The sequence below is a fragment of the Gekko japonicus genome, unplaced genomic scaffold (genome assembly GCF_001447785.1).
Source record: "Gekko japonicus isolate JY-2015 unplaced genomic scaffold, Gekko_japonicus_V1.1 scaffold170, whole genome shotgun sequence".
NCBI lineage: Eukaryota > Metazoa > Chordata > Lepidosauria > Squamata > Gekkonidae > Gekko > Gekko japonicus.
Genome location: NW_015160212.1, coordinates 917,788 through 934,100, shown reverse-complemented (window position 1 = coordinate 934,100; position 16,313 = coordinate 917,788).

The following is a 16,313-nucleotide window of genomic DNA, read 5'->3' as shown; positions in this document are numbered from 1 at the left end:
ATTCCTGCTCCAAAGACGGGTGTAAGAGCCCTTCCTAAGCATCAGTGCTCAGTTCTCGTGGCCCTTTCTCACACGCCCAGGGAAATGCCAATGGCCACTTTGGGTTCAGGAAGCAATTGTTCTCCAGGCCACTTTGGCCAGGGATCCTGGAGGTTTTTTACCCTCTTCTGGGCATGGAGCAGGCGTCACTGCATTGTGACTCCCCTGCATTGTGCAGGGGGTTGGACTAGATGACCCTGGAGGTCCCTTCCAGCTTTATGATTCTATGATTCCTCTTGGATCAGGTTGTGATAATGACCCCCTCCCCGTTTTTCTGCTTGGCGTGCAATTCTCTGTCTATTGCAGCGAAATCAGGCCACGGCGGCAGCTCGGAAGCTGAAACGAGGCCTTTAATATATCACCGATATAAATGAGTTTTCGAGGCAATCAGGAAAGATTAGTGCTTCGGAAAAGGGTAATTTGATTACGGAGGCCTCACGGAACACCCGGGGATTCTGCTTAACTGCATTGCCATCGACCGGTAGGCTGTCATTCCAGCTCCCCCCTGCCCCCCCCACCCCCACAGCTTGTCTTGTGGTTTTAATGAGATCACCCGAAGCGATAAGCCTCTCGGCCCATTCAGGGAAAACTTGATACCATCCTGGTGGTTCAAGGCAATATGAAACCAGTGGAGAAAGCAAAAGAAAAGGTGGTGAGAACCGATGGAATAAGGCGTGGAAAACCCACATCTGTCTGTGGGAAAAAAAGAGCAAGAGTCCCATAGTACCTTAAAGATGAACAAAATTTGGGGCAGCTTGCCTCAGATTTTGTTAGTTTTTCAGGCGCTGTTGGACTCTTGCTCTTTTCTACCACTACAGACAGACTAACAAGGTGAGCCGTCTTGATTTATCACACATCTGTCTCTGTGCTTTTTGCCAGGCTGCCAACTTTTCAACCAACCCCCTCCCCGCCCCCCGTAGCTGTGCCTTTAAAAGCAGTGGGATCTACGGCAGACAGTGTTAGAAAGTGCCATCAAGTTGCAGCCAATATATATATATATATATATATATTATATTTATATATAAACCTGTCAGATCAAGTCCATTAGCCCTTGTGTGTTAAACAGGGGTCATTTCCTGCAGGACCACACAGGAGCGGAGCTCCGGCAGTAAAGAGCCCAGGGGGCAGGCACATGCAACAAGCCCCGCCCCCTGCTCCCAGCAGCCCTCAGTCATAGCAAGAAGCAGCCAGGTAAGTTGCAGAGCCCCCCTCAGGCCCCCCGGCCCCAAACAGTCCAGTGGTACCTTTAAGACCAAATTTTATTCAGGTACAAGCTTTCCCTCCTCTGCAAGGACAGATCTGCACGTCCTGTCTAATAGCTAGCAATCCAAAACAGCAGTGGAGCCTGAGCGGTGGGTGTTGCCTTCTGACACCCTTCCAGTGATGTCAGGGGGTGTGGCATATGCAAATAAGTTATGCTAATGAGTTATGCTAATAAGTTATGCTAATGAGCTCCTGCACCTCTTTTTCTATGAAATGACCCCTGGTGTTAGATTCTGGTATTTTTACATGAGGTGTGATTGGGCCCTTATATATTTTTAAATTCTTTGCTAATAAATACATGCATCTTTTTATATACTATGTATATATGAAGCTTTTATTGTTGGCCCTCTTTTCTATTTGACTAACCTTTTCAGGTTCTGAGTCCTGGAAAACCTTACCTGCTGATTTCTCACAAACCTCCCCCAAAGGGTCCAGAAGTCGGACGGAACGCTTCTTGCTGGCCAGTTGGAAGCCACGTGAGTAGGTGTTTCAGGAGCACATCGTGGCCCCAGCTGGACTGGTTAGGGGGCTCTTTCAGACAGGTATGAGCAGCGTGGACTTTCAAACAAAGTCGGAGTCCAGTGGGGGCACCTATAAGACCAACACAGTTTAATTCTGGGTATAAGCTTTTGTGTGCAGGCACACTTCTTCAGATACATAAGTAATGCTCCCTCTAAGCTGTGGAGTCTTGTGAGCAAAAATTCTACTTTGTGAGCTCCTGGCATTAAAGTTGTGAGTGAGTGATTCAGCTGCTGCATAAATTAGTTCACTCTGGAGCCCTCCTTCCTGAGCTAAGATAAAAATGTGTGAGCTGGAGGCTAAAAAACTGTGAGCTAGCTCACACTAACTCAGCTTAGAGGGAACACTGTACATAAGTGTACCTGCACACGAAAGCTTATACCCAGGATTAAACATTGCTGGTCTTAAAGGTGCCCCGGACTCCAACTTTGTTCTCTTGCTCTATGGCATTACACCCCAACAAGGGTCCTTTCCTCCCCAAATACTGCTCTCCGTAGGCTCCACCCACAAACGTCCAGGAATCTCCTGGCCTGGAGCTGGCAATCTTATAGGGTCTCAGGGATCACCCAGGTTTGGTTTTATGATCCAAAGAGGGGTCTTGCAGTTGATTTTTGATCTTTATATATCAGGTTGCAACTCCAGGTTTTGGGCTTCAGTCTTCATTCAAAGCCGGAGTTTTGCAGAGGCAAGCGGTTCTGCCACTCATCTCAAAATCTTCTGGCATTTGACCCTGAGTGCGGAATAGGGTTCTTCTACTTGGCATGTGCAATGCAAGTGTTCCTCGGCCCCAGACGAAGCAATAATACATTTGGACTTGGCCAGTTCCAATTCCCTAAAACTCTGGGCCTTGTGCTGAATCAGGGACTCGTACTCCAGGTTTTGGGCTTCAGTCTTCATTCGAAGCCGGAGTTTTGCAGGGGCAAGCGGTTCTGCCATTCATCTCAAAATCTTCTGGCATCTGACCCTGAGTGCGGAATAGGGTTCTTCCACTTGGCATGTGCGATGCAAGTGTTCCTCGGCCCCTGACGAAGCAATAATAAATTTGGACTCGGCCAGTTCCAATTCCCTAAAACTCTGGGTCTTGTGCTGAATCAGGTACTCGCCGTGCCAGCAGGACTTCCATTTGCAAAATTGTTGTAGCCCCATAGATCATTTCGAAGGAAGCTTTTAAAGCATCGGGTCTGGGATCCGTTTCGTGGCATTGGTCGAACTCAGCAGTTAACAACAACCAGAGAGCTTACTGAGTCATGCTTTTCCCTCTAAATTAAAATTGCAGGCATGCTTGTGGCCAAATTGATTTACATTTCAGAACAAGAAAGAGTAAGGATTCTCTGTCCTCGGAGAAGTCTAATCCATCCCCAACATTTCTGCATGAGTCACTGTTCTCAGGCCCATAGCCAGGACTTTGTGGCTTGTGGGGCAAATCTTTTTTCTGGTGGGGCTGAAGGTCTCAGTGCAAAAAGAAAAGCCATTTAGCCAATAGGAAGCTGTTACCAGGAGAGATCTCTAAATTGCAATCTGTCAACCACTTTAGATGACAGTCCTCAGCTGCTGCAAGTTAATCACTTCTGCCAGCCTAAGCAACTATTCTGATAACAAGTCGGCAGGTGGAGGTGATGACTTCTAGAGTCAAGAAAGACAACACTGAGGCAGAAAAACTCTCTTACAGGAGACCAGTTTCTTGACAGAGTTAGAAGGGTACCTAGAGGTCACCCACTCCAACCCCCTTGCTCCGTGCATGAATTAGTCAACTACAGCACCCCACTCTGCTTAAAGGAGCCTTTAAAAATTCTTAAAGGACCTTTAAAAATGTTCTAAAATGATTGAAAAAAGCACTTACAGGAGAAATTCTTGTGGGGGTGTGCCTCAAAGAAAGGGGGCGGAGCCCCAAAAACCCCACTGTAGCTACAGGCCTGACTGTCCTGAATGTGCCACAGCAGCGATTAACATCTGCAGAGATACAACGGGCAACCTCTTCTGAGGCCTGTTAATTCCGCTGATTCTTCATGCAAGGTCGGGGAAGAAATAGCAGAGCAGTTTCAGAGGGCAGTCCTGTCGGTCTGCCATGGAACAGCTAGATTCGAGTCAGCAATACCTTGACTCTCGAAAGATTAGACCCTGGAAATCTTGTTGGTCTCATCCGTGCTAATAGCAGAGCACTAAGTCATGTGGGCATCTTCACAGGCCTCACGAGAGACTTTAAGGATGAAAGTGCTTCATTGCTCCCTGCATTCTGTTGTGGGATATTTAGCTTTTGGGATTCACTTCCCTAAAAGCCCAGCCAGACCCTCAAGAGAGGAGGGATCGACTTGCTACCAGGCTGTGTTCACACGAACACATGAAACTGCCTGACACTGAAATCAGACCCTCGGTCCATCAGAGTCAATCTTGTCTACTCAGACTGGCAGTGGCTCTCCAGGGTCTCAGGCAGAGAAGTCTTTCCCATCGCCTGCTGCCGGATCTTTTAACTGGAGATACCGGGGATTGAACTTGGGACTTTCTGCATGCCAAGCAGATGCTCTAACCACCGAGCAGGCCCGTCACCAGGATTTTGTAATTTGGGGGGGCCTTTAAATACGTCAGGGGGCACTGACATCACAAAATAAAAAATAAAATTAAAATACATTTTTATAAAAAACTCACTTTTGTGGCATTCACACTCTGCCTGCCTACTCAGGGAAGCAAGCCATGCTTGGGGAAGGGGCGGCGGTGGAGAGTCCTTCAGGCAGCCCAGAGAGTCGGGAGTCCTCTGGACGGGCTGGATGGAAGTTGGGGGGCCTCGACAGGAAATCGGGGGGGAGGCCCCCAAATGCCCCACTGTAGCTACGGGCCTGCCACTGAGCCACAACCCCCCCCCCAACTAGGATGCCACTTGACTGGAGTGGTGCCAAACATCCCTTTCACACTCACCTCCTGAAGTCTGACTTACTCCTACACCCCTTTGAAATACCAGAAGTGTTGTGGAAATTTACACATTTTTATCCCAACGTATCTCATTGGATCTCGGGAGCTAAGCAGGGCTGGCCCTGGTTTGTGCTTGGATGGGAGACTTCCCTGGAAGTCCAGGGTTGCGACACAAAGGCAGGCTACGGCAGAGCCACCTCTGAAGGTCTCTTGCCTTGAAAACCCCTTGGGGGGGTCAGTGTAAGTCGGCTGTGACTTGAAAGTACTTCCTTCTGCGTCATATATCTGCAGGGAATAGAGCTCACTACAACTGCAGCAACAGGCGGCCATCTAATTTCCATAGCTTTGCTAAGCTACTTGGAACATTTGGTGACAGACAATTCACTACACCAGACAACCAGTTTGGTGTGGTGGTTAAGTGCACGGACTCTAATCTGGGAGAACCGGGTTTGATTCCCCACTCCTCCACTTGCACCTGCTGGATGACCTTGGGCAAGCCATAACTCTGGCACAGCTGTTCTTGAAAAAGAGCAGTTTCTGTCAAGAGTTCTCTCAGCCCCACCTCCCTCACAGGGTGTCTGTTGTGGGGAGGGGAAGGGAAAGGAGTTTGTAAGCCGCTCTGAGACACCTTTGGGTAGTGAAGGGCAGGGTATAAATCCAATCTCTTCTTCCCTAGTCTGGGATCCCCGATCTTTTGGAGCCTGCGGGCAATTTTAGAATTCTGAGACAGTGTGATGGCCGCAGCCATAAAACGGCTGCCACAAAATGGCTGCCGCAGGGGGCAGAGCCAGGCCCGAAATGGCTGCTCCCAGCTTACCTTCATTCATACAGCGAAGGTCCCTTTTGCTGTGGAGGCCACTGCTGCCAAAGCCGTGTTTTAAAAAATATGCCTCGCTGGGCAAAAGGCCCATCTGGACCCACACTTAGGGAGCACCAGGAAAGGCACCACGTTGGGGACCCCTGCCCTAGTTTGCCTGTTTGCGTTTTTATCTCACCCTCTGGCCCTGAAGAAAGGACGACAGCGAGGGGATCTTACTAACGAAAAGAGCAATACTTCTAGAAAGGTCGGAGAAGCTCCTGCCAAACTAGCAGTTTGAAAGCAAGAAATTGCAAGTGGATAAATCGGTACTGTTTCGGTGGGAAGGTCACAGCGTTCCATGCGCCTTGGCATCTAATCACGCCAGCCACATGACCACAGAAATGTCTTCGGACAGCGCTGGCTCTTCGGCTTGGAAATGGAGATGAGCAGCGCCCCCTAGAATCGGATTCGACAGGCTTTCGAGCAAGGGAACCCTTTACCTTTTACTGGCCCTGAAGAAAGGACAACAGCGAGGGGGTCTTACTAGGGAAAAGAGCAATACTTCTAGAAAGGTCGGGGAAGGCCAAGGGGAGAATCGAGAAGCAACTTTCCACCCAGGTGTGCAGGCTTGTCTTCAGCTGACCTGGACACTTTGCTAGGGATGCCAGCCTCCAGACACGACCTGAGGATTCCCTGGAATGACAGCTGATCTTAAGACTACAGCGGTCACTTCCCCTGGAGAAAATGGCTGCTTTGGAGGGTGGGCTCTGTAGCACTGCACCCCACTGAGGTCCCTGTCCTCCCCAGGCTCCGTCCCCGAATCTCCAGGAGTTTCCCAACCTGGATCTGGCAACCCTAGCCTCCCCCATCCCCCACTGGTGGCCAGGAGGGACCTGGGAACCCTAACACTTTCTAGGGTTGCCAGTCTCCAGGTGGGGCCTGGAGATCTCCCACGTTTCCAACCCATCTCCAGCTGACAGGGATCAGCTCCCCTGGAGAAAATGGCTGCTTTGAAGGGTGGACTCTGTGGCATCGTACCAGGCCCATAGCCAGGATTTTTTAAATTGGGGGTGTGTGTTTAAATAAGTCAGGGGGCACCCTGCACATACTCCTGCACCACCCCCAAAGGAGCTCCTGGGCTGGATGGAAAGGCAGGGGGCCTTGACGGTAACTCTGGGGACTGGGTCCCAAGATGCCCCACTGTGGCTACGGGCCTGCGTTGTACCATGCTGAGGCCCCTCCCCTCCCCAAACCCCGCCCTCTCCTGGATCCACCCCCAAAGTCTCCAGATGTTTTCCAACCCGGACCTTCCTCATGAGACTGCTACTTTTAGCAGGCTTGGCACTGTGGAAGGCTTAATCCTTTTCTACATGTGTTTTGTTTACACCTGCACAAAACACCTTTGCAGTATTCAGTTCCCAGCCGTGGATTATGCCCCCATAGGAAGAGAAAGGGCTGGCAAAAGGCTCCTCTTCAAGGGGTGGGTTGTTGTCCTTTCTTACACATGAGCACCTTTTGCTTTGAGAGTAACACAACAGGTAATGGTGACTTGGATGAAAGACATAGGCCACCCTATTGATATAGATAAATGGGCAGAGACATGGAAAGCGACTAAACTTATGAGAGCTACCAGTTACAAAGAAAACATTTATAAAGTACTGGTAGCCGGATAGATTAGCAAAATGCAATTCCTCCATTTCTAAGGACTGTTGGAAATGTAAAACAGATGTCGGGACATTCTTTCATATGTGGTGGCGATGTGGTAGAGTACAGAAATATTGGATGATGATACAGAAATTAATATCAGATATTTTGAACATAAACTTGGAATTGTCTCCAGAGGTAGCCCTATTAAATATGATCCCATCTGCCAGGATATTGTTAGCCAAATACTGGAAACAAAATGAACTCCCCACTAGAGAGGAAGTAATTTGTAAAGTATTAGAGATAGCAGAAATTGATAGATTAAGCTTAATACTACAAGGAAAAGAAGATGGTATTTTTTAGGTAAGATGGGCTTGTTTATATAAATGGTTATATAGGATGGAGAAATCTTAGACTCAAAAATGTAAATATGTTTGGAATGTTAATATCTTGTATAAAACTGATTAATAAATTTTCAAAACAAAAAGAGAGTAACACAACTTCCCTTGTGCAGAAGGAAGGCTCCTTTCGGAGGAGGAAGGGGGGTTTAGTGGACTGGTGCTGCACTCCTACTTAAGGTGTGTCTTGGCAAGAGGCCTTCTGGCTTGGCATCTGGACAATTTAAACTCACTTCCCGCTCAGCCCATTTCCAAGAAGGAAGTTAAAGCAGCTGATACATGGTTGGAACTGGCTTGGAACGAGTTGGTGTGGGGAGAGGAGGCGCCAGGATCTAGCCCAAGGATCGTGCCTGTGGGCACCACTGGGGTCTGCCAAATACCTTTCATAGTGCCCACGGGTTGCCAAACTCCAGTTGGTTGCACCCCATCAATATTCACAGTGAAAAAAATTGATTCTATTCCAATTACAGTTCACAAACTTGCTTCTTCTTTTGTTCCTTTACTTTACGTCATGCAGTGCTGCTGCTGCTTCAAGACAATCGCCACGCGACTACGGATTTCCTAGGTAAATATTCCGTTTCCCCCAATGTTTCGTCAGGTCACTTTTTTATACATGGAGCCGTTGCTCTAAGCCTCCTACTCAGGGTGAGTCTTCTGCTTCCCTTCTCGTTGAAAGCCACAGATGCATGACTGTAATGGGAATAGAATCAATTTTTTCACAGTGAACATTGGTGGGGTGCAAACTTTGGTTAGTCACTGTGGCCCATTTGTGGCTTAAACTCCAGTTGGTAGCTAGAGATCTCCTGGGATCACAACTGATCTTCAGAGGACAGAGATACGTTCCCCTGGAGGAAATGGCCGCTTTGGAAATTGGACTCTATGGCATTACTACACCTCACTGAAGCCCCTCCCCTCCCCAAACCCCACCCTCCCCAGGTTCCACCCCCAAATCTCCAGGTATTTCCCAACCTGGAGCTGGCAACCCTACCACCAAGTGCTTTTAGGAAGTGGGTGGAGCCAGATAGGGCTTTTGCCCAGTGAGGCTTCTGATTGGCCACTGGAGATTTGATGGGCTGTGCAGGGTTTTTAAAAACATTGCTCCGGCGGCAGCTGCCACTACAACACAAGAATTTTCACTGTGTGACTCACTGTGTGACTGAAGGAACGCTCCGGCAGCCATTTTGTGGCTGGCTCTGCCTCTTGTGGTGGCCATTTTGTGGCTGCACTCATCATCCTTTGTCAGAATTCCAACAGTGCTCACAGGCTCAAAAAGTTTGGGGACCCTGATGTAGTCTAGGATTGCAAGACCCCTCGGTGGATGTGGGTGTCCACCCGCTGCCAGGCTCCAACTCCCAGCCACTAATCAGCTGGCTGGCGGGGGGGGGGCATACTTACCCAGAAAAAAGGGGAGATCCATCTGATATGGAGCAACGTGTCTACGTCACTGCCTACATGATCCAGAAGTGATGTCATAACATCCAGAACGTTGGGCGACACTCTGGTATTTGGGCAAAAACTCTATGGTAGAAGCCAAATTTACCACAGAGTTTTTGCCCAAATACCAGAACCTCGCCCCGACATCCTGTATCTGATGACATCACTTCCTGGTCACATGAGCAGTGACCTGAACACGTCCCTACATGTCTGGTGGGCCTCCCTGCTGCTCCCGGTAAGTCCTCCCCGTTAGATCCCAAATCAGGAGAATAGATCCACGTTCAAAATGAAGCAAGATTTATTTCCAAAGCATGGTTGATCATGAACATACAGAGATTGTTAGGAATAACTACAATACCCAGGGAAGGTGTATTAAAGGAACTTCAAACAAGGTTTAAACCAATGAGCTCATTTCCCTGCCAGTTGCCAGGAGGGACATGGGAATGTTCCTAATGTAGCTCAACAAACACTCCCAGGAAAGGGAATGTCATGGGGGGGTGGGGGACTGAAAACCGCCCTGGAAACTGCAACACATAACTGGTCCACATCACACGATCGGTCCTCATCCCAGAACGTGTCACTTTTGAATCAATCGCAATGGTTCAGTGAGGGGATATTGAGGTGGCAACCATAGGGGGGAGAAGAAGAAGAAAAAGAAGAGGAGGAGGAGGAGATTGGATTTATACTCCTCCCTTCACTACCCAAAGGAGTCTCAGAGTGGCTCACAATCTCCTTTCCCTCCCCACAACAGACACCCTGTGAGGTGGGTGGGGCTGAGAGAGCTCTGATAGAAACTGCTCTTTTTCAAGGACAGCTCTGATCAGAACTATGGCTTGCTCAAGGTGATCCAGCAGGTGCAAGTGGAGGAGTGGGGGATCAAGTCCGGTTCTCCCAGATTAGAGTCTGCACACTTAACCACGACACCAAACCTCTACACCAAATGGCGGCCCCCTTGTCTCCTTCCTGGCCGCAAGGATGGTCCAGGTGAGAGTACATCGCCTGAGGTCGCCTCAGTCTCCACCACAGGTGAGGAGCCAGCAGGGAAGTGGGTACCTCCGACCCTCCTTCTCCTTGGGGACCTGGCCGCGCCCATGGCGGCAGTGAAGCTCCTCCCTCAGTGCTGCTGGTCAGAGGCAACCCCTGCCGTGGCCAGGACGGACTGGCCCTTTCATGTCCAGGGGGGCCTCTGCCGGCCATCCACAGTAACTGGGGTTGCCAGCTCTGTGCTGCGAAATACCTGGAGATTTTTTGGGGGGGAAGCCTGGGAGGGGAGGCACGGTTTGGGGAGGGGAGGGACCTCAGCAGGGTATTACACCGTAGAGCCCACCCTTCAAAGCAGCCATTTTCTCCAGGGGAACTGATCTTGCTCGTCTGGAGATCAACTGCAATAGCAGGAACTCTCCAGGCCCCGCCTGGGAGGTGGCAACCTGGCAGCCCTGGGCAGGGGTCATTTCGTAGAAAAAATTAGCATAACTTATTAGCATATGCCACGCCCCCTGACATCACCGGAAGTGTCAGAAGGCAACACCCACCGCTCAGGCTCCACTGGACAGTTTTGGATTGCAAGCTATTGGGGGGGGGGGGGCACGGAAGTTGGGGGGGGGGGGAACGTGCAGATCTGTCCTCACAGAGGAGGGAGACCTTGTACCTGAATAAAACTTGGTCTTAAAGGTGCCACTGGACTGTTTTGGATTGCTAGCTATGGGGGGGGGGACACACAGATCTAGAAAGAAAGAAAGAAAGAAAGAAAGAAAGAAAGAAAGAAAGAAAGAAAGAAAGAAAGAAAGAAAGAAAGAAAGAAAGAAAGAAAGAAAGAAAGAAAGAAAGAGGCTTCTTGCTCCCCGTGGCTTGGGGCTGCTGGGAGCAGGGGGTGGGGCTTGTTGCATGTACCCGCCCCCCTGGGCTCTTTACTGCCGGAGCTCCGCTTCTGTGCGCTCCTGCAGGAAATGACCCCTGGTCCTGGGGAAACGGAAGGGGCTCCCTCTGTTTCTGCCAAAGAAAACACTGGACCGAAAGGACCTGTCCTCCACAAAGCTACATCCACAAAGCAAAATCCCTGGCAGTGGGGGTTCAGCCGCTCATTTTCCAGGGGGAAAAGAAGACCTTGCCCTCTCTGAAACAGGGTCCCCAGGAGCAGGGCTTAGGTGGATAATGATGCCCTACAGGGGCTCTGCTCTCTCTCAGACGTCAGTGATCGGCCTCCACATCCAAGGCCTGTGCCACTGTCCAAATCAGGGCCCCGTGGCATTGCCAGGTGGTCTCGGCCTGTATCCGGCCAGCAGTGACATGAGCATAGAAAATGACGAGTGTGCCTTATTTGGGGGGCTACAAACAGCATTGAACAGGCCCGGCCTAAGAGCAGTACTCAACTTTGCCTCCTAGGACTGGGTGCCAATTATGCACTTAATGTGGGAGGACGTCAAGATGGCATGCGCCAAGATGAGATCATGTCCCTCGCGTGGTCCATCCCTAAAGTGCACTTTGCAGGCTTCTGGGGCCTCGGTTTGCCTCGGCCCATCCAAGCAGGGAGAGGAAGTTTAACCCTTCAATTGCTTCTTGGTTTTGCTTTTTGAAAAATCAGTTTCCTGACTCTGCTGTTAGCACTTTAAAGAAGAAAAGACCTGTTCCTTCAAAATATGTATCTTTAAAATTCTAATAGTAAAACAGGGAAGCCGGTTTCAAATAGCAAAACCTGAGTGGAGGATGCAGGGTTAGATGGGTGCAAAGGATGGAACAAAAGACTGCTCGGCAGGGCTCATTTCCTGCAGGAGCACACAATGTCAGATTCAACAGCAAGTAAATCTCCACATACGTTTCCAGGGAAGCGTTATGCTTTATTAGAGTACAAGTATGTTACCATGTCTACAAGATTATTGTTAGGAATGACCATGGGGTGGAAACATCCCTACATATAGTAGGATGAGGCAAATGGCTAAGCAAATGAAATCCAAAGCACGCGGGCGGGAATTCTCCCAGCGAGAGGTTACATAATAAGCGGGAGAGTCTCAGAAGGGAACAAGCAAAACATGGCAGCTAGCTGACACACAGGAGCGGAGCTCCGGCAGTAAAGAGCCCAGGGGTCGGGCACATGCAACAAGCCCCGCCCCCTGCTCCCAGCAGCCCTCAGTCAGAGCAAGAAGCAGCCAGGTAAGTTGCAGAGCCCCCCTCAGGCCCCCCGACCCCAAACAGTCCAGTGGCACCTTTAAGACCAAGTTTTATTCAGGTCTTTCTGTCAGGGCAGATCTGCGGGTCCCCCCACCCCCAATAGCTAGCAATCCAAAATAGTTCAGTGGGGCCTGAGCTGTGGGTGTTGCCTTCTGACACACTTCTGGTGATGTCAGGGGGTGTGGCATATGCAAATAAGTTAAGCTAATGAGTTATGCTCATGAGTTCCTGCACCTCTTTTTCTATGAAATGACCCCTGCTGCTCGGGGAGGGGAGTGGGTGGAGCCACTCCGATTGTGGCTTCAGCATGGCAGAACAACCTCGTCTGCAGCAGTCAAGCAGCGTGGGATGGTCTGCCCAGGGCTGCGCCGCTGGCTCTCCAGTCCGCCCATGTGGGTTTTCCTTTGCACCCCCTCCCTACCCTAACCCTTGCAGTGAGGATACACCAACTCGGAGCTTACCAGCTGCTGTCCTTTATACAGTTTCTATCCCCGGTACCTGGCATTACATTTTATGGCACACATGGCCTGGCCCAACAAAGGCACATTTATGTCAGATTTATGTCAGTTCGACACCTCTGCCTTAGAACATCATTCTAAATTTGGTGCAGTGGTGGGGAGTGTGGATTCTAATCTGGGAGAACGGAGTTTGATTCCCCATGCCTCCACATGCAGCTGCTGGTGTGACCATGGGACAGTCACAAGCAATGTTCCCTCTAAGCTGTGGAGTCTTGTGAGCAAAAATACTACTTTGTGAGCTACTGGCATTGAAGTTGTGAGCGAGCAATTTGGCTGCTGCATAAATTAGTTTGCCCTGGAGCCATCCTTCCTGAGCTGAGACAAAAATCTGTGAGTCGGAGGCTAAAAAGCTGTGAGCTAGCTCACACTAACTCAGCTTAGAGGGAACACTGGTCACAAGTTCTTTCAGAGCTCTCCAGAGCAGTTCTCAAAGAGCTCTCTCAGCCCCACCTACCTGACAGGGTGTCCCTTGTGGGGAGGGGGAGGGAAAGGAGATTGTAAGCCGCTCTGAGGCTCCTTCGGGTAGTGAAGGGTGGGGTATAAATCCAGTCTCTTCTTCTTCTCTCAAGAGCAGTCCTCGAAAGAGCTCTCTCAGCCCCACCTACCTCACAGGGTGTCCCTTGTGGGGAGGGGAAGGGAAAGGAGATTGTAAGCCGCTCTGAGACTCCTTCGGGTAGTGAAGGGCAGGGTATAAATCCAATCTCTTCTTTTTCTCTCAAGAGCAGTCCTCGAAAGAGCTCTCTCAGCCCCGCCTACCTCACAGTGTGTCTGTTGTGGGGAGGGGAAGGGAAAGGAGTTTGTAAGCCGCTCTGAGACTCCTTCGGGTAGTGAAGGGCGGGGTGTAAATCCAATCTCCTCCTCCTCCTCTTCATCTTCTCACAACAACAACCCACGGAGGTAAGCCAGGCGGTAATCCAGCTTCCGTGGCAGAAGTAGGGAAGGGAACCTGGCTTGCCCAAGCGCCAAGTCTGCCACTCTGTCTGTGCTGGCTCTCTTTTCTGGACACTTGGTTTTGTACAGGCAGACGGCTGGCAGGTGCCCATTTACAGGAACCAGCGGCTTCTCTCTGTGGTGATACTCATAATGACTGAAAGCGCTAATAACACCAAACGGTACCTAATGGCCTGCAAAAAAAAACCCAAGATGCCAGCTTTGCTCTCCTATGGATCCTAGCAACGGCATCAGTGGACCCAGCCTCATCAGCCAGATCAGGGCAGGTTCCTACTCCTGTTCATCCTCTAATGTGATTTATCCCAGCACGTGTCAGCAATGCCCTTCCACCCTCTACACTGGACAAACAGGCCTGTCCCTGCGACAAATTGTATTTATTTATCTATCTATCAAATTTATACCCCGCCCTCCCAGCCAAATGGACTTAAGTCTGACATTAGAAAGAGAGAGTGCTGAATTGCAACTGGTCATGAAGCTCAAGGCATTGCATCCACCTGGACTGAATCAAGACCTAGGTTTCCTGTCTCATTGCCTATGCTGATTTCTCCATGCCTACTCCTCCTCTGCAGAGCACACCTAATCCAATCACGCCTGCTGTTGTCATTTGCCTGCTATTGTCATTGGCATCTGAAATCACTCCACTCTCCAAGATGTAAGGACAGATCCACTCACATTCTAGCTGTATCTGAAGAACTGAGCTTTGAATCAAGAAAGCTCATTCCCTGCCACAAATCTGGTTAGTCTTTAAGGTGCTGCTGGACTCTTGCTCTTTTCTACTGCTACAGACAGACTAAAACGGCTACAAATCCCCTGCCACAATTTTTCTTAAGTCTTTAAGGTACTGCTGGACTCCGGCTCTTTTACTCTGCTAAAGTAAAGTAAAGGTTCCCTTGGTCGAAAGCCAGTCAAATCCGACTCTAGGGTTGTGGTGCTCATCTCCGTTTCAAAGCCGAAGAGCCAGCGCTGTCCGAAGACATTTCCGTGGTCATGTGGCCGGCATGACTAAACACCAAGGCGCACAGAACGCTGCTACAGACAGACTAACACGGCTACCCATCTTGATCTAACAGTACTATTGCACTTCTTCCCCACCCCCCCAAAGAAGTCTTTAAGCTTGCCTTCTGGAACATTTCCATGCTGCCTTGGTGCAGCTGCATGCAACCGATGGCATTTTGCTGAAGGTGGTTAATTTTGCTCCGAGCTAGTTTGAAATACGAAGCAGCAGGCAAGAGGACAGCCAGGGAGGGGGGGGAGCGATTCCCAAACGGAGCCTTTTTCAGGATGGCCACTGGCCAGTTTTAAATGGACCAGGCGGGTTCTAAAAGCCCCCTTTTTTATCGATGGCCCCTCCTCTTCCCCGAAAGGGAATAAATGCATTAGTCCGGATCTGTGTGCACAAAGGGTTTGAGCGATTCAGCCCTCTCCCCCCTCCTCCGCGCACGCCCGACCCGAGTGCTACTGGCCCATGGGAATAAAGTCAGACAATTCCTGGAACTGTTCCTGTTATGAAATAATCATAGCCTTTAGCTAGGCTCCGTGGTTACTAAAAACAACTGTACCACACACACACACACACACATTCATCCACAGAGATTTTCCCACATGCGGACGCGGGGTGGGGGGTGGGGACTCCCACAGAAGATACAATTGTTTTGTGTTCCTTGGAGAGATAGGAGAAGTGGCCATGACCCTGTTGCCGGGAATGGTCACTTTGCAAGGTCCCACGCAGAAACCTTGGGAGGAAGATGCCGTGCACTATGGAGGGCGGCCGACGTTCTGGGCACTCCGCTCGGAAATGTGGTCAAAGGTAGCCATTGCTCATGAACGAACAGGCTCTTGCTGAATGAACAACACTGAATGCTCCATGGACCCCATTTAAAAAGAAGAAGCAGCGAAGAAGAGATCGGATTTATACCCTGCCCTTCACTACCTGAAGGAGTCTCAGAGCGGCTTACAATCTCCTTTCCCTTCCCCTCCCCACAACAGACACCCTGTGAGGTAGGTGGGGCTGCCCTTGAGAGAACAGCTCTGACAGAACTTGTGACTGTCCCATGGTCACACCAGCAGCTGCATGTGGAGGAGTGGGGAATCAAACCCAGTTCTCCCAGTTTAGAGTCTGCGCTCCTAACCACTGCTCCAAACTAAAGAGAAGTTTTGTTCCAACCATGTGACCAGGTTTGTAATTGCACTGAGTGTGTGTGTGGGGGGGCGCACCTTGGGAAGACTGCAAATGGTTAATAGGGATTTGCATGCAATTTTCCTGAGCTGGTGAGTCACAGGATCCATGAAGCCAAGATGCAAATCTGGAAACCTCTTTCGTAAACACCTTAGATAGGTGTAGGCAGCCCCTTTCTATCACATCATCCCCCCACCCCGTTTCAAGTATGGGAATAATAACACTGATCTTCCCCGTGCTGTTGTTGTAAAGATTATGTAGTTTCATGTGGTGGCCGACATGGTTAGAGTGCTGGATGAATACCTGGGGGATCTGAGTTTGAATCCTGCCTCTGCCACGAAACTCGTTTCCTGACTCATCTTGGGCCTACCTCACAGCGTTGTTGTGAGGATCAAGGGAGGAAAAGACAGCCATGTCTGCTGCCACGAGCTCCTGGGAGAAACATGTACTAATAAATTGATTGCACCAGCTGGGGGACCTGCAAGGATTAGTGGGGGCATCTC